This window comes from Schistocerca gregaria, chromosome 9 (genome assembly GCF_023897955.1).
Source record: "Schistocerca gregaria isolate iqSchGreg1 chromosome 9, iqSchGreg1.2, whole genome shotgun sequence".
NCBI classification, from domain to species: Eukaryota; Metazoa; Arthropoda; class Insecta; order Orthoptera; family Acrididae; genus Schistocerca; species Schistocerca gregaria.
The window spans coordinates 179,387,338-179,407,120 of NC_064928.1; the positions used below are offsets into that span (position 1 = coordinate 179,387,338).

Sequence of the window (19,783 nt, forward strand, 5' to 3'; positions counted from 1 at the left end):
AACCATGGTCCACTGTACGGAAAGTGCTTCGAACCACTCTCAAATGGTATCCGTACAAGATCCATATCGTACAGCAGCTTGCACCACCGGACGCACAACAACGTGTTGACTTCGCCCTCCACTTTCTCGCAAGGATTGAAGTTCCGTACTATTGACAGACGAACATTTTTCTCTGGCGGGTGATGTGAACACACAGAATCGCCGAGTGTGAAAATCTGAAATCTGTACTTCCAGTCACTGTACATTAAGTTCGTGTGGTGAACGTGTCACCGTATGGTGTGGCTTCGTAGCTACGTTCATCATTGGCCCATTCTTTTTTGAACAGCTTGGCACTCAAGGATCAAGGACGTGCAGTGCGACTGGCCAGCGTTACTGCGATATTCTTCGCCAGTATGCCATACCCGCCCTACAGGAGAGAGACGCACTTAACTCAAGTTTTCATGTAATATGCCCCCCCCCCCCCCCCCTCGCCGCACATCGCTCGTGAAGTTTACCTGCTTCTCCCAAACACATCAAATTATAGCCGATCGTCTCCAAATGCTTGACCGGCACAATCACCTGAACCCAATCCTTGTGATTTCTAGTTCTGCGGCTACCTGAAGGACAGAGTTTAGCAGGGGAACATTCACTAATGCGCTGATGTGAAGCGCAGGCTGTCAAAAGAAGTAGCCAACATACCTACGGACATGCTTCGTTCTGCTGTGCAGAATGCAATCTTGCGCTTTGAAACTCTTCTGGACACTGATGGGCGCTATATCGAGCCCTTTTTGTAGCAGTAATGGTACCGGTGTGTAATGGTATAATGTACCGTAGCAGCACATTAAAAGTGTTTCAACTGAATTGATTTTGCATTATTTCTCTTCCACATGTTCTTGAAATTTATGCTACCATGTTTGGTACTCGTATGGTAACTAGTTTCCGTGTTTTAAAGTGTTAAACAGGGCAAATTTAATTTTAACCACGAGATACATAGGTCAGAGAAAACAATTTTCGTGACCGACTTAGAAAACTGCTGCGGAAGCAAAGGGAACTTCACAGAAAACATAAACATAGCCAAAGCCTTGCAGACATACAAAAATTACACGAAGCGAAATGTAGTGTGAGGAGGGCTGTGCGAGGGGCGTTCAATGAATTCGAAAGTAAAATTCTGTGTACTGACTTCGCAGAAAATCCTAAGAAATTATGGTCTTATGTCAAAGCGGTAGGTGGATCAAAACAAAATGTTCAGACACTCTGTGGCCAAAATGGTACTGAAACAGAGGTTGACAGACTAAAGGCCGAAATACCAAATGTCTTTTTCCAAAGCTGTTTCACAGAGGAAGACTGCACTTTAGTTCCTTCTCTAGATTGTCGCACAGATGACAAAATGGTAGATATCGAAATAGGCGACAGAGGGATAGAGAAACAATAAAAATCGCTCAAAAGAGGAAAGGCCGCTGGACCTGATGGGATACCAGTTCGATTTTACACAGAGTACGCGAAGGAACATGCCCCCCTTCTTGCAGCGGTGTACCGTAGGTCTCTAGAAGAGCGTAGCGTTCCAAAGGATTGGAAACGGGCGCGGGTCATCCCCGTTTTCAAGAACGGACGTCGAACAGATGTGCAGAACTATAGACCTATATCTCTAACGTCGATCAATTGTAGAATTTTGGAACACGTATTATGTTCGAGTATAATGACTTTTCTGGAGACTAGAAATCTACTCTGTAGGAATCAGCATGGGTTTCGAAAAAGACGGTCGTGTGAAACCCAGCTCGCGCTATTCGTCCACGAGACTCAGAGGGCCATAGACACGGGTTCACAGGTAGATGTCGTGTTTCTTGACTTCCGCAAGGCCTTCGATACAGTTCCCCACAGTCGTTTAATGAACAAAGTAAGAGCATATGGACTATCAGACCAATCGTGTGATTGGATTGAAGAGTTCCTAGATAACAGAACGCAGCATGTCATTCTCAATGGAGAGACGTCTTCCGAAGTAAGAGTGGTTTCAGGTGTGCCGCAGGGGAGTGTCATAGGACCGTTGCTGTTCACAATATACATAAATGACCTGGTGGATGACATCGGAAGTTCACTGAGGCTTTTTGCAGATGATGCTGTGGTGTGTCGAGGGGTTGTAACGATGGAGGATTGTACTGAAATGCAGGAGGATCTGCAGCGAATTGACGCATGGTGCAGGGAATGGCAATTGAATCTCAATGTAGACAAGTGTAATCTCATGCGAATACATAGAAAGATAGCTCCCTTATCATTTAGCTACAAAATAGCAGGTCAGCAACTGGAAGCAGTTAATTCCATAAATTATCTGGGAGTACGCATTAGGAGTGATTTAAAATGGAATGATCATATAAAGTTGATCGTCGGTAAAGCAGATGCCAGACTGAGATTCATTGGAAGAATCCTAAGGAAATGCAATCCGAAAACAAAGGCAGTAGGTTACAGTACGCTTGTTCGCCCACTGCTTGAATACTGCTCAGCAATGCGGGATCCGTACCAGATGGGGTTGATAGAAGAGATAGAGAAGATCCAACGGAGAGCAGCGCGCTTCGTTACAGGATCATTTAGTAATCGCGAAAGCGTTACGGAGATGATAGATAAACTCCAGTGGAAGGCTCTGCAGGAGAGACGCTCAGTAGGTCGGTACGGGCTTTTCTTGAAGTCTTGAGAACATATCTTCATCGAGGAGTCAAGTAGTATATTGCTCCCTCTTACGTTTATCTCGCGAAGAGACCATGAGGATAAAATCAGAGAGATTAGACCCCACACAGAAGCATACCGACAATCCTTCTTTCCACGAACAATACGAGACTGGAATAGAGGGGAGAACCGATAGAGGTACTCAGGGTAACCTCCGCCACACACCGTCAGGTGGCTTGCGGAGCATGGATGTAGATGTAGATGTAGATTAGTCGATAAATGGTGCGCGCCCACTGTTGGAAGGTCCTTTAAATCGCAGGTGCTGATACCAGTGATAATGATCCAGTGACTGTAAGAAAATGGGTAGCAGACAGACGGCTCTACGTGCTGAGATGTGGATGGGAGTTCCATGGAGCGGGCAGTGCGCAATGTGAAAAATAATAAATGTATTGCAATTGTTAATTATCAAGTTGAATATCAGATCTGTTACGTACGTAGCGCAGAGAGGCAGTATACGAGTTGGTAGCTGTCGTTTATCATGTATTGAGTTCTAATTTTGAAGATAATAAGAAGGTAAATTATTTCTGTGGAGTGAATGAGGGATGATTACTCCTTTACTCCAGAAGAGCGATTAAAGGAGCCAACATTGCTATGTCCAAAAAGGGCAATCGACGAAAATGTGGAAACTACAGAGGCATCAAGCTGCTGTCACACACCCTGAAGCTGTTAGAAAAGATCATGGAAATAAGAATTAGAAGTATAGTAGATCCTTTGCTTGAGGAAGAATAAAATGGGTTCAGGAAAGACCGAGGTATTATGTATCTTCTTTTTGCCGTAAGAATGCTGACAGAAAAGTACTGGGAATATGGAAGAAATCTTGTGATTGTATTTGTGGACATTGAAAAAGCGTATGACAGTGTTCCTCAAAACAAGGTATGGGAATGTTTGGAAGGCCTAAAGGTGTCAAAATGGTATGCCAAAAGTGTTACACCTGTGTCCAGATAGGTAACGGACGATCAAATGGTTTGAAACAAAGAGTGGTGTCCAACAAGAAAATGCCCTATCACCACTGTTGGTAATAGTAATGGACAATATCATACAACCTGTCAAGAAAATAGACAATGAACCAAATGCCCAGCTTTTGCTGATGATTTGGTAGTATGGGGACGGACAGAAGTTGAAGCACAGAAGAAACTTAATGATTGGAACAACACATTCATAAATTTCGGACTAAATGCAGCAGAAAGGACTATCAACAGGCAAGGAACAACTTCAAATACATTTCTGGAAGGAGTCAAAGTAGAATCTGTTTCACATTTCAAGTACCTAGGAAGCATGATCTCAAAAGACAACACCATTAAGTGGGAAATAATGAGCAGTATATGGAAAGCATCCAGTTTTTACAGTCAAATCAGAAATCTTCTCTGGGATGATAAAATGCCACGAAAAGCAAATGCGACCGTGTACCATACCCAATTTCGTAACAATCCTAACATATGGTTTAGAAACATGTACCCTACTAAACAAAGACCTCATCAGAATTCAGGGAACAGAATGATGATGATCAGTGAATGAGAACGAGAAGTTAATTTTCAGCAGCTTTATGTGCAACCTGAAAGGAGGCGATGTCTGAGCCAAGCTGAAGGAAGAAGGCACACGAATTCAGGGCACAGGCTAGCAGGCTGAACCCCGTCTAATAATCCTTAACCGCCATCGAATATTCAGTAAGCAACATTCATAGTACATAAAAGTAGTGGCAACTTCTTTTAGTCTGGAAACAGCCCCCAGGGTGTGGCTAAGCCATGTCTCCGCAATATCCTTTCTTTCAGGAATGCTAGTTCTGCAAGTTTAGCAGAAGAGCTTCTGTAAAGTTTGGAAGGTAGGAGACGAGGTACTGGCAGAAGTAAAGCTGTGAGGACGGGGCGTGAGTCGTGCTTGGGTAGCTCAGCTGGTCGCTGGCACGGTAACTCAGCGTGTTCGGTCCGGGGGTTCGCTGCCCTCAAAGCTCCCCAGTTCGAGTCTCGGTCCTGCACACAGTTTTAATCTGCCAGGAAGTTTCAACTTATTTAAGTGTTTGGTGCATGAGGTGAAGGATAACAAACTACCACCCGGCCCAAGCCGACCTGAAGTACTTCAAAGTTAATTTTTACCACTCAGGTTTTAAATGGCTATTGCTCTGCCTACTTACATTTTTTTTGTACTAACAATTTCATTACCTCTATGGTTTCTTGTTAGTATTTCAGTTGTATTTCCACCTTCTTACAAGCTCTCATGCTTGTGATTATCCTTTACTTGCGTTGGCTGTGAATTAAGTTGAGTACTGCCAGGCCTATACAAAATCTTGTTACTTTAAAGTAAAGCTCCAATACTGAATAAACGCTGTTTGTTTCTACTTCTTATTAACACCTGATTTCCTTCTGGCATTGTTTGAATTTACCCAGAGCAATAGATACAGGAAAAATACTATTTTTTTTATAAGATTGGTCTAGCCCTAAATGGACAGTATAACTCTGTACCAGCATTAAAACAGAAATTTTACTCTAATTGGGCATAGTCTGTGTACAATTTCTCTTTTCCAAGCGCTCAGTAACAATAGATGTAAAATGTTACATGTCTGCTGTGGTGTGTAGCTTATTTTGTATGCAGTATTTTCAAAAATGGAAAAAAGTGGCACAACGTTAACCCCACTGACTGCACGTGAGGGAGAGGAATGCTCAACATAAATAGAGCTGTGTGGTTAATAATTACTCACGAAACGGAAATAAATCTGCGTGAATCAGTGTATAAAATCAGCGAATTTCAGTTAATCCTTATAAAATGGTTGAGACATGAGTGCTTAAAATTTTCGTTTTGTAACCAAAAACCACCTTTTCTTGCTGTAACCTATTTTATTTCTTCCAGACGCGTTCCGCCTTTTACTTTAAGGCATCGTCAGTGGTCTCTAGAACCATACAGTGTTGTTTTAGTATGCGATATTTCTAGATTATGAAACAGTTCACGTCTTGTTTCTTACGTAAGTGATTGCTTAAAGTTTAATAGAGTTTTTGGTTGGCATCTGCGTTTCTTCACATCTGGTCACATGCGGGAGGTCGCACTATTACTTTACTTACAAACCATAAACATGTTTGCGTCTTATAACTCCCCTCGCAGTTTTCATATTGTTTAACTGCTGTGGAGCACTATTAGTCTCTTGTCACTACTTGTAGATATGTTACCGAAACTGGGCTTTAATGTCGTAATTACTGCCCGCAGCTGGTGGTCTAGTAGCTAGCGTTGCTGCTTCTGTACCACAGAGTCCTGGGTTCAATTCTCGAACGGGTTGGGGATTTTCTCTGCCTGGGGATTGGGTCTTCGTGTTTTCTTCATCATCATCATTAGTGAGACTGGCTACATTGGATTGAGTAAAAAAAAATAGACTGTGTAAAAATTGGGGCTTTGTACGGGCGCTGATGACGGCGCGTTTGAGCGCCCCACAAACCAAACATCATCATCGTAATTACTGTGTTCCCATTGTTTCAACCTATATTGTGCTTGTTTACGTACATGTTACCAACCTAATGAAATATATGCTGAAAACTAACGTCAAGTCATTTCTGTTCTGTTTATATCTGTGTGAGTGCGTGACCGAGCGAGGTGGCGCAGTGGATAGACACTAGACATTGGAGGACGACGGTTCAATCCCGCGTCCGACCATCCTGATTTAGTTTTTCCGTGGTTTCCCTAAATCGCTCCAGACAAATACCGGGATGGTTCCTTTGAAAGGGCACGGCCGACTTCCTTCTCCGCCCTTCCCTAGTCCGACAAGATCGATGACCTCGCTGTCTGGTCTCCTTCCCCAAAACAACGAGTGAGTGCGTGTGTTGGTTGGCTGGTTGGTTGTTTGGAGAAAGGGGCCAAACAGCGAGGTCATCGGTCCCGTTGGATTAGGGGAGAATGGGGAAGGAATCCGGCGGTGCCCTTTCGAAGGAACCATCCCGGCATTAGCCTGAAGCGATTTAGGGTAATCATGGTAAACCAAAATTAGGGTGGCCCAACGCGGGTTTGAACTGTCGTTCTCCCGAATGCGAGTCCAGTGTGCTAACCACTGCGCCACGTCGGTCGTGTGTGTGTGTGTGTGTGTGTGTGTGTGTGTGTGTGTGTGTGTGTGTGTGTCTCTCTCTCTCTCTCTCCTCTCTCTCTCGGGAGATGTAAGAGAGATAAAGAGTATATACGTACGCTTTTGTGTGCGATTTGTATGTGCGTGTGCGTGTGCGTGCGTGCTTGTGTGTGTGTGTGTGTGTGTGTGTGTGTGTGTGTGTGTGTGTGTGTGTGTGTGTTTGTATTGTTGGTTATTCAGGGCGAATTGTAGAATGTTGACTATGATTGTGTTAGCTGCCAGATGGTGGTTGAAGGTTGTTTTGGTTCAGCTGATTTGTGTTTTGGTCTACATGTTTTGTGGAGGCTTTCATGGACAAGGAGTCGAAAAGGGGTTTGTGGTAATATTATTATTATTACTCTTTGTTGGAGTGCTACTCTATTATTTTATCTGTTACCATAAGCAATGAGCTGTTTGTCATATGTACTTGCTCATCCAACAGAGTTTTCTTTCGTGTTTTGGTTTTCGGTACGTGGTGGTTTCCTTGCAGAGTTAGGAGGTGCTTTTTGTTGTTGATTCTAATTATTTTCATGTCTTTTTCTCTAGAGGTTGGTTTGTGGTTCTGTTCTGTTGGGCGTTCTGCAAATGCCAGGTGATTTGTCCCATACTTCCAGCAAATGTGTATTCTTTGTAACTAACATCCAGTGTTCTTCCTGTTTGTCCTACATATCTGCCATCACAACTGTTATTTTGTAATTGATATATACCTGCCTTCTGGTATATGTCTGTGTCTTTTGTTAGTTTTGGACCGGCCGCGGTGGTCTAGCGGTTCTAGGCGCTCAGTCCGGAACTGCGCGACTGCTACGGTAGCAGGTTCGAATACTGGCTCGGGCATGGACGTGTGTGATGTCCTTAGGTTAGTTAGGTTTAAGTAGTTTTAAGTTCTAGAGGACTAATGACCAAAGATGTTAAGTCCCATAGTGCTCAGAGCCATTTGAACCATTTGTTAGTTTTGGAGCGTATTTTTGGACAGAACTGTTGTGTACGCTATGTTTATGTTCTGTCTTTTGAAAATGTTCGTGATTTAATGTGTGAGTTTGTGTTTGTATGGCATTAGAAACCATCTTGTGTTTTCTCTTAAAATTTATGTACATCATAGGTAATTGGCCGGTCGCGGTGGCCGAGCGGTTGTAGGCCCTTCAGTCCGGAAGCACGCGGCTGCTACGGTCGCAGGTTCGAATCCTGGCTCGGGCATGGACGTGTGTGATGTCCTTAGGTTAGTTAGGTTTAAGTAGTTTTAAGTTCTAGTGGACTGATGACCAAAGATGTTAAGTCCCATAGTGCTCAGAGCCATTTGAACTATTTGTTAGTTTTGGAGCGTATTTTTGGACAGAACCGTTGTGTACGATATGTTTATGTTCTGCCTTTTGAAAATGTTGATGATTTTATGTGTGAGTTTGTGTTTGTATGACATTAGAAACTATCTTGTGTTTTCTCTTAAAATTTATGTACATCATAGGTAATTGGCCGGTCGCGGTGGCCGAGCGGTTGTAGGCCCTTCAGTCCGGAAGCACGCGGCTGCTACGGTCGCAGGTTCAAATCCTGGCTCGGGCATGGATGTGTGTGATGTCCTTAGGTTAGTTAGGTTTAAGTTTCGGGGACTGATGATCTCAGCTGTTAAGTGCCATAGTGCTTAGAGCGATTTGAACACATCGCAGGTAAATTTGAACATAGCTCGTCCGAGAGTGAACTCAGAGCGATCTGAAAATTTGGTGTTTGCCATTATGCAGCACAACCAGCCACAATATTGCGCAACACTGCGTCAATCGAAAGAAAAAAATAGAGCACTTGGCAGGTAAGTTCTGAGCGCAGTAGGAGCACTCAAAGGCATGCGGGCAGTACGACCTATCCTAGTAAGGGTGTAGACCTACTCGCGATTTATCGATATCGTGCAGACAGGTCTCAGGAAGCTAGTTTGCTTTCGTAACTTTGCGTAATAACTTGGGCAAGCGAGGAGGGAGAGATGCTGGTGGAACAGGGGCGCTGTGTCAAGAGGTACGGGGCTTAGCGTTTCCACGGCGCTGCTTTCCGGCTTTTTGGTGTTGCTGGACGGTAGGACTCAGTGCGCGGGCGTCCGTTAAGCGTACGGGTCCCGACCGCATGGCGGGCACTGCACGCGTGTGACCTTGAGGTAGTGCCAGCTCATCCTGTGCAAGGTCGCGCCGCGCGGATATATCAGCCGGGCGATCGCTGGGAGCCTCATTCCCACAGATACTGCAGTACCGATAGCACGTTACTCACCGACATCTACTGTGCCGGCGTCCGTAACAGGTTGGTTTCACTCATATTGATATTCCGCTTTGTTGTTGTTGCAGTCTTCTACTTCTACATCTATGGTCTGCAAAGTACCGTGACGTGCATGGCAGAGGGTACATTCAACTGTAGCAGTTATTAGGTTTTCTTCCCGTCCCATTCACGGATGGAGGGCGCGAATAATGATAGTGTGGTGTCACCGCCAGACACCACACTTGCTAGGTGGTAGCCTTTAAATCGGCAGCGGTACGTCGGACCCACGTGTCGCCACTATCAGGGATTGCAGACCGAGTGCCGCCACACGGCAGGTCTAGTCTAGAAAGACTCCCTAGCACTCGCCCCAGTTGGACAGCCGACTTTGCTAGCGATGGTCCACTGTCTACATACGCTCTCATTTGCAGAGCCTTCAGCTACGTCATTTGCTACGACCTAGCAAGGCGCCATATTCAGTTTCTGTTCTGAACAGATAATATTGTGAATCATGTACCGTAAAGTGCGACGTTCATCATTAATGGATTAAAGTTAAGTATGAAACTAATTACGTCCGCTTTCTGAATTCTCATTCCTTGTCATGTTCCAGACCTCACGTCAGTATAGTTCTTCCCTCCTCACGCCAGCCTGCGTGAGCTAAAACGCGTGCATTTCGCCCTCCTCTAGTAACACGGTGTTGGCTCTTCTGCCACCACAACAGAAATGTATTGAGATAACTTACAGAATCTGTAGATGTGTCATTTTGTAGTAAACTACCTCAATTTTGATTCGCATAGTGCATCAGTATCCCATTCCGCCACTATGGTTTTCATGCGTCTGTGCTGCATGAGCGATGTGTAGGGGGTTGTAGTACGTCCCGAGCCAGTTCTTGATACTTAGGGCAGACTTTCTCACAATTGTTTACGTCTCTCTTCAAGGGTCTGCCAGTTCAGTTCCTTCACCTACATCCACGTGATTACTCTTTTGTTCACAATAAAGTGCCTGGCAGAGGGTTCAATGAACCACCTTCAAGCTATCTCTCTACCGTTCCACTCTCGAACGGCACGCGGGGAAAACGAGTACATAAATTTTTCTGTGCGAGCCCTGATTTCTTTTATTTTATCGTTCTGATCATTTCTCCCTATGTTGGTGGGTGCCAACAGAATGTTTCCGGAATCGGAGGAGAAAACTGGTGATTGAAATTTCATGAGAAGATCCCGTCGCAGCGAAAAACGCCTTTGTTTTAATGATTGCCACTCCAATTCACTTATCACGTCTGTGACATTATCTCCGTTATTTCGCGATAACACAAAACGAACTGCCCTTCTTTGTACTTGGCACAGCAATACTCCAGAATAGGGCGGACAAGCGTGGTGTATGCAGTCTTTTTAGTATACCTGTTGCACCTTCTAGGTGTTCTGCCAATGAATCGGAATCTTCGGTTTGCTCTACCCAGAATATTATCTATGTGATCGTTCCAGGTTCGAATCCTGCCTCGGGCATGGATGTGTGTGATGTCCTTAGGTTAGTTAGGTTTAAGTAGTTCTAAGTTCTAGGGGACTGATGACCCATAGTGTTCAGAGCCATTTGAACCATTTTTTGATCGTTCCAATTTAGGTTATTTGTAATTTTAATCCCTAAGTATTTAGTTCAATTTACATCCTTCAGATTTGTGTGACTTCTCGCATAATCGAAATTTAGCTGATTTCTTTTAGTACTCATCTGAATAACTTCACACTTTTCCTTATTCACAGTCAATTGCCACTTTTCGCACCATAAAGATATCCTATCTAAATCATTTTGCAAGTCTGTTTGATCATCTGATGATTTTACAAGACGGTAAATGACAGCATCATCTACAAACAAGCTAAGACGGTTACTCAAATTGTCACCTATGTCGTTAATGTAGATCAGGAACAATAGAGGGCCTATAACACTTCATTGGGGAGCGCCGGTTATTACTACTGTTTTACTCGATGACTTTCCGTCTATTACTACTAACTGTGATCTTTCTGACAGGAAATCACGAATCCAGTCACACAACTTCAGTTTCTCTGTGACAGTCTCCCACGGATTAAACAAACCTGTGACCATTCGTGCAGCCCTTCTCTGTATAAGTTCAATATCCGCTGTTAGTCCTATCTGGTGCAGGTCCCATAAACTTCATTTGTGAGCAATCCCTTTTGTAGACTGATTGCACTTCGCCACTATTCTACCAACAAACCTAAGTTCACCACCTGCTTTACCCACGACTGGACCTATGTGATCATTCCATTTCCTATCCCTTCAGAGTGCTACACCCAGGTATTTGTACGAGTTGGCCGATTCCAACAGTGTTCAAAAATGGTTCAAATGGCTCCGAGCACAATGCGACTTAACTGCTGAGGTCTTCAGTCGCCTAGAACTAGGAACATATAAACCTAACTAACCTAAGGACATCACACACATCCATGCCCGAGGCAGGATTCGAACCTGCGACCGTAGTGGTCGCTCGGCTCCAGACTGCAGCGCCTAGAACCGCACGGCCACTCCGGCCGGCTCTAACAGTGTCTCATTGACATTATAGTCATAGGATACTACGTTTTTTCGTTTTGTGAAGCGCAAAATTTTACATTTCTGAACATTAAGAGCAAATTGCCAATCTCTGCACCACGTTGAAATCTTATTAAGATCTGACTGGATATTCAAGGAGCTTCTCTCAGACAATACTTCATTATAAACAACTGCATCATCTGCAAAAAGTGTAATTTCATTATTAATATTGTCTGCAAGGTCATTTATATACTACGTGATCAGCAAGGGTGCGAACACCCTCCCCTGGGGCACACCCGAAATTACTTCTACATCTGACGGGTCTTCAGTCGAACCGTTGTTTTGAAGCGGCCCTGTATCCAGTGCAAGTTTCTTCATTTCTACACAGCTTCTGCGACTTAATCCGCAGGAACCTGCTTACGAATGTCTGCATCCATTTCCTTCCATTGCCAAACTAACTATTCATTGGTGCCCAAGTACGCGTCGTATTATCGGTACCAACTTTACGTTGTTTTGTTCCACATATCCCTTTCTCATCAGCTCGATTCAGTACTTGAGCTACCCAACCACTTTAAGCATTCTTCCGTTACAACAGACTTCCAAAAGCTTTTATTCCCCTCTGGCCTATGCTGTTCATCGCACGCATTTCTCTTCCATACGAGGCAACACTTCACACACATATTTTCAAAAACACTTCCTAATATTTAAATTTATATTAGAATACGGACTCCCCTCCTCTCGGCTGCACACGGATACGTCTAAATATCTACGATAGAATGATTTGTCTGGCGTAGCGGTAATTACATTATCATAATATTACCACGTGAACACGAAAACTGAACTACCGGCTTTTTCATATTAATTATACACGGAGACCAATGAAACTTATATAATTTGAAAGGCACTTTGCCATAGATGTGCACAAGGAAAAGGTATGTACGTAGCCGCTAAGAGTGGTAAAGGGAAGCAGATGCTTCCACATTCATTACTCTGATGACACCTTCCCTACCGCGCATTAAAGTCTCCAGTACATGAACATCGAAAATTGAAGTGCTAGCAATTTCCACCCTGTGTACTGACCAGGCGCAACGATAGGGATAACACATGAAGATAAACAACGTTTCGTGAAAATGCATTCTACGGATTCTCATGTTTAAATGTTACAGTTATTTCATTTGCACTCACACAAGCTCACCGGGCATCTACAATGCCACAACTACTACGTTGCTGAAGTTGTCAGCAGTGGAAAGCGAAATGTAGTAACGAAGCGGTCAGGGGAAACAAACGTTGTTTATTGTCGTCGTTCCTTCATTTCTGTCTAAGAGTAAACGGAGCTAACCTTGTATTCGTTAGTCGTTGTCACCACAAACTTTGAAGTGTTCCTAATCTTCAGCCGGCCGGTGTGGCCGAGCTGTCCTTGGCGCCACAGTCTGGAACCGCGTGGCTGCTACGGTCGCAGGTTCGAATCCTGCCTCGGGCACGGATGTGTGTGATGTCCTTAGGTTAGTTAGGTTTAAGTAGTTCTGAGTTCTAGGGGACTGTTACTTCAGATGTTAAGTTCCATAGTGCTCAGAGCCATTTGAACCTAATTTTCAATTTCTTCACTTTGATGGCTAGGACTTCCCATATTATTTGGAGACTATATTTGTTTTAGGTTATGCCTTGAAGAAGAACACTACAGGGTCGGGCTTAAAGAAGAAGAGCTAGAGAGACACAATTTTTGCACAGACAAAATAATACGAGTAACGATAACATTTATAATGATAATTCTGTTGTCGTTTTCAAGGATACATTTAAATTTGCACTGAACGTGATTCTAAATAATTTTAACAGTTATAATTGCAGTTTCATGAATGTACAGTGCATATTTCATAACGCAAATTATTTCAAATCAGAGGCTACTGTACCGCAATACAATGGCATTCACACTACGTTGCCATAAAGGGGAAGTTAGCTTACCCCTGTTAACACACAATGTACTCTTCAACGCACTATATCAAAGACTCACTTCAAATGATCGGACAATTAAAGCGAAATCAAAGAACTGTTTCAAGAGTACTAGTAGCTACTATGCAGCATTTGCTATGGGTCAGTTCTCAGGCTAAAATTTCAGCAACAGTTTTACGTGGAGTATATCACTTTAAGATACATGGCACTTTTTATCCCAGATTGGATCCACTATCTCAGTTGGTCGAAGTTCGACCACAAGCTATACTACCACTACTAAATCCCCGACCCCTGATTCTTTAAAGAGTCGAACTGCCATGTATAAAACGCCTTCAAATGTGTGATTCCTTTACAAATGAGTCAGTGTGCTAAAGCACGAATATATATCAATTCTTGTAAATGCCTATAAACCCTTATCCTTATTTTACATTTATTGATATTCATCATATAACCTTTCTTCAAGACACAATCCATTCTGTTCATCTGATCTCCCAAGTCCTTTGCTGTCCCTGACAGAATCTCAGTGTCCTCGGAAAAAGACTGAATACTAATTACATTTACAAATTTCTTTTGTATTTCCTTTATTGCTTGCTTCATGTACACCGCGATTAGCATGAGGGATAGGTTACAACCCTGATCCACAACCTTCTCAACTTCACGTTCGCCTCAGACTCAACGCCTCTTACAACTGCTGTCTTATTTCTGCACAAGTTATAAATTAACTCCTATTCTACGTAATTCATCCCTCACAATTTCAGCATTACATAGATCATATTACATTTAACAGTGTTTCGGTGTAGGTTTGTCATTCAACCTGCGTACTAACAAGGGGAGGCCATGACATTGGGATCACGGACTTACTTTAAGCTTTGTACACGTTTAGTACGCTATTAAAACAATATAATGTGCAATTAATAAGGTGCACTACTCTAGCAAATCCGAGAAAATCGCAAGAGAAGTTTTACGCGTCTACTATAGACTGAAGAGCCAAAGAAACTGGTACACTTTCCTAATATCGTGTAGGGCTCTCGCGAGCATGATGAAGTGCCACAGCACGACGTAGGATGGACTCGATCCATGTCTGCAGTAGTGCTGGAGGAAACTGACACCATGAATTCTGCAGGTTTGTCCATAAATCCGTAAGAGTACGAAGGGGTGGATATCTCTTCTTAACATCACGTTGCAAGGCACCCAAGATATGCTCCATAATGTTCATGTCGGGAGAGTTTGGTGGCCAGCGGAAGTGTTTAAACTCGGAAGAGTGTGGCTGGCGCCACTCTGTAGCAACTCTGGTCGTGTGGGGTGTCGCATTGTCCTGCTGGAATTGCCCCAGTCCGTCGGAATGTACAATGGACATGAATGGCTGGAGGTGATCAGATAGATTGCTTACGTACGTATCACCTGTCGGAGTCGTATCTACGCGTATCAGGGGTCCAAATCACTCCAAAGGGACACGCCCCACACCATTACAGAGCCTCCACCAGCCTGAACAGTCCCCTACTGACAAGCAGGGTCCATGGATTCGTGAGGTTGTCTCCATACCCGTACACGTCCATCCGTTTGATACAATTTGAAACGAGATTCATTCGACCAGGGAACATGTCTTCAGTCATCAACAGGCCACTGTCGGAGTTCACGGGCCGAGGCAAGACGTCAAGCTTTCTGTCGTGCAGTCATCACGGGTGCACGAGTGGGTCTTAAACTCCGAAAGCACATGTCGATGATGTTTCGTTGAATAGTTTGCGCGCTGACACTCGTTGATGGCCCGCCATTGAGATCTGTAGCAGTTTGCTGAAGGGTTGCACTTCTGTCACGCTGAACGATTCTCTTCAGTTACCGTTGATCCCTTCTTTGCAAGATATTTTTCAGGACCCAGCGATGTCGGAGATTTGATGTTTTACCGGAATCCTGATATTCACGGTACGCTCGTGAATGGTCGTACGGGAAAATACCCTCTTGATCGCTAACTCGGAGATGTTGTGTCCCATCGCTCGTGCGGCGACTATAACAAAGCATTTAAACTCTCTTAAATCTTGATAACCTGCCATTGCAGCAGCAGTAACCAATCTAACAACTGCGCCACTTGTCTTATAGCGGCACTGCCAGCCGCAGCACCTTATTCTGTCTGTTTACATATATCTGTATTCGAATACAAATGTCTATACCAGTTGCTTTGGCGCTTTAGTGTACGATTGCTGTACCTTTGCGAAGATACTGGCCGTAAGGAGTCACTGTGGTTATATGGTTAACGTTCGCGCTTTGGGAGAGGAGTGTGGACGTGGCGAAGGTTTGCAATTGATATTTTTTCACCACTTGTCACATTATTAAATTTACATGACATTTGAGAGGTAATATAACAGAAAAAAACTCTAGTGAATATAATACATTATTTGATTAATCAGTAATATAGTAAGTACAGTGTGCCAAACCACAAGAGTAATATACAATTACTCGTCGGATGTGCTCTCGACATCACACATTGCAGGATGTTATTTTGTCACACAGACATGGAAAACATATATTGAAACCTCATGCAAACAAACGTGGGTTTTTGCATTATATTACCTCTCAAATGTCACATAAATTGAACAATATGACCAGCGATAAAAAGCTACACTTGACCACCATGAATTCTAATGTGCCGCACTTAGGCACTGATACTTAAGTCACATAACCTACGCGCGAAACTTCTCTTGAGGTTTTCTCGCAATTTTCAGAGTAGTGCACCCTACTGGTTGCATATTATGTTGTTTTAATGGCCTACTAAATGTGTACAAAGTTTAAAGTAAGCCTGTGATCCCAACGTCCTGTCCTCCCCTCGTTGTATTATTCGAAAGTTCTGTGCTGTCTCACGTGTACTGTCTCCTACATTTCTCCTGAACCCAAACTCATCATCCCCGACGTCGCCTCCTACCAATCATTCCCTGTTTCGGCCAATCGTGTGTATATTTGCCTCATTAAAACGTCCGCTGCTCGTGGTCTTGCGGTCTTCCCGAGCACGGGGTCCGGGGTTCGATTCCCGACGGGGTCAGGAATTTTCACTTGCCTCGAGATGACTGGGTATAATTGTGTCGTGTTCATCATCATTATTCATCCCCACTACGTTCGGAGGAAGGCAATGGTAAACCTCCTCCACTAGTACCTTGCCTAGTACGGCGGTGCGGGTCTCCTGCATCGTCCCCTACGCTCTGTTACGGAGTATGGGACTTCATCATCACCTTATTAAAACGCAGATTTTTCGCGACATATACCTTCCTCGAAATCAGACCGATTCATGGAATTAAATTTCAACACTGCCTGGGAAACAGGAATAGAGAAAAGTTATACCAGGTCTTAGTCTCATCAAGTAAACTATGCAGTCGTGTTATAAATTTCAAGCTGCAGCCTGTCAGTGACAGAGTTTATGCTCTATTATGAACATGTAAATTTCCCAGACACACCGATTGAACGTGGCACTCAGTTCTTGCGAAATCATCCTTTTACAAATGCACTTGGTATTGAAATCACTTTACACATTTTAGTGGAAACTCAATCTTTCACAGATTTGTATCATGTCTGCCATCAAGAGACGGCTGACGGCAGCCTGTCAGTGACAGAGTTTATGCTCTATTATGAACATGTAAATTTCCCAGACACACCGATTGAACGTGGCACTCAGTTCTTGCGAAATCATCCTTTTACAAATGCACTTGGTATTGAAATCACTTTACACATTTTAGTGGAAACTCAATCTTTCACAGATTTGTATCATGTCTGCCATCAAGAGACGGCTGACGGCAGCCTGTCAGTGACAGAGTTTATGCTCTATTATGAACATGTAAATTTCCCAGACACATCGATTGAACGTGGCACTCAGTTCTTGCGAAATCATCCTTTTACAAATTCACTTGGTATTGAAATCACTTTACACATTTTAGTGGAAACTCAGTCATTCACAGATATGTATCATGTCTGCCATCAAGAGACGGCTGACTGCCCGGATCAATGTGTGACACTCATAGAACAGCTGGGAAGAATTCCGTCCTCACCATTTTAGCACACAGGGGCCACAGAATTTTAGTAGTCTGTAATATATAATCAAAATTAAAACAATTGTTTACGTTCATCTCCATTTTATCTCACGTAACTGATGCCTCTATTGCACGTGATCAGGCATCCTTGCAGATTCTGATAATAGTTCATTGGAACCTGCATATAGCATAAGTTGAAAACAATAACAATAATAATACAATTTATTGCAATGTGAACACAGATATCACATATTTACTCCTATTAAGATAGTGGAATGTATACAGTATTCCTTTCTAGTGCAATGATGATATAGTAGCAGAAAAGCACTGCGTCAAATACAAGGAATCAAGTCTCCCGAAGAAGTCAATATAGTAGAGCAAGAAAGGTAAACAGCAGGGAGAATTTTGAGGAACTAAAAATAATAGCATAAATTTAGAAGAACGAAATAATAGGATAAAGTTAGAATAACGAGAGGTAATAGGACAAAACTGAAAGAAACAGTGATTAGAAAAACTGGGTGGAGTATTGGCGATGTGAGAGAAAGGACAGAGGCCACGTAACTTGGATAAGCTGATAAAGAAGCTACGTCATTGATAACAGGAAATGCAGTTGTGAAACTTACATCTCTGATAACATGAGAACATTTAGTTTCGTCTTCTGTGCACCGTGGTTTTGGATATGAAGCAGTTAGGTCAGTAAGTTGTGCTACACGCGCAAAGCAGAAATAGGGAATGAGGTGCAAAATGATTTTGCGTCATGAATAGGTACATTAAATGTTGTTACAGAATGACGACAGTCATTTGATGTGCAAAGTGAAACACTGCATTGACAGATTGGTTGTACGGTATTGTCTTGCAATAATGCTTGCACGTACGTAACGCAACCAGATGTTTAATTTTTCTCGAAGCATTTCGACCCATTAGTGTTAATCCTCGGATTTCAAGACGTAGATGTAACTAGGGTATTATAAAGTATTAATTAGATCCTCATTAGTCTATTGAGATACAACAGTCTTGACAAGATTATAAAATCTCACTTTCCAAAAAGCTACATTTATAGCGACACTTATCTTTTATAATCTCCAAGATGTTGCAGGTAACTTAATAATGGTTCAGCACTCATCTCTTAGGCTTATTTCATTGTACTGTAGTAGCGTTATTTACAATTAATTAAGCATGTGACAAAATTTAGTGGAAAGTGAGGCAGATAACAAAATTTGATTCTAACTACCTATCTCCAGTGATTGCGGCTCGTAGTTAATTTGCGGATACAGCCATGGTGTTGATGTCTAAGAGTTCCCCAAGTTTCAATTGTTTTAAATAAAATTCTAATTGTAATTTCATTATTTATTCACAGTCTGTTCACATTTTATAGGAAACACACTTCACACTTCCTTTTTAACAAATAACACAGGACAAAGAGATGAAGACAAAAGACATACAGCTGTTGCGTCTGAAATTTGAGCAATAAATGGCCTGGTTTTTGTAGGTATTAGAGCAACGAATCAACTGACTTACACTTAGCGCTCAGTCAACCATTACAAAAACTCTGCTTTGGCGCGAGAACGATCAAAAAAATAACTTACTCAAATGTTGACAAATTATAAAACATATGTTAACCTAAAGTGTTTATGATAACTTTATAAATTTACAGTTCCAATACAACGAAACAGTAATATTTATTATGTAATTTAACATTGTTTCGTTTACGAAATTTCTAGAATATAAAATATATGCATATTTGTTTACATTAATATTTTGAAGAACATTTCTTTAAATAAATTATTTCCAATAAATTTACCCGCGTTGTTCCAGTTAGCAAGATGAACAAAAAGTAATGAATAATAAATTAAAATATTTAATATTTGAAATAAAACTTCGACTATAATTACGAATTACTCAATTCATACGTGGAAGGGAGCATAAAAGAAAAATTATTACTACTGCCACAAAAGCTACAATTCTTCCATGTTTGAATGTTTATTTGTTCCAAATGAGATAATAGCATGACGAACTTTGTTTGAGAAATCTTACGTTTAAGTATCGTACAAGGTATAACAAATGACTACTGACATTAAGTGCTGATGGGAACAGATGTAACATCTGTGTTAGCCTAAATCGTAATTCAGCTGTAAACAAGCGCTTACACTACTAATCCCAAACTGTGATACCGATATCATGATATTGTTAATTTAGTCTGTCCCCTGCTGCGTTACATGGTCGATATCGTATCGCTCTCTACAAGAAATGGAAAGAATAACACACGTACAGTATAAATATTATATATACAGTGTGGAAAAGA

General features: G+C 42.4%; 1 protein-coding gene across 1 annotated transcript in view; it reads left to right on the plus strand.

Annotated features, from left to right (window-relative positions):
• The first annotated feature begins 8,971 nt into the window (after positions 1-8,971).
• The window catches only part of LOC126291743 (UDP-glucosyltransferase 2-like), a 42,781-nt gene continuing 31,969 nt past the window's right edge, over positions 8,972-19,783 (plus strand). Inside the window, exon 1 of the mRNA XM_049985420.1 lies at positions 8,972-9,040. The gene's annotated coding sequence lies outside the window, so the exon portion shown is untranslated. The remainder of the gene's footprint in view (positions 9,041-19,783) is intronic.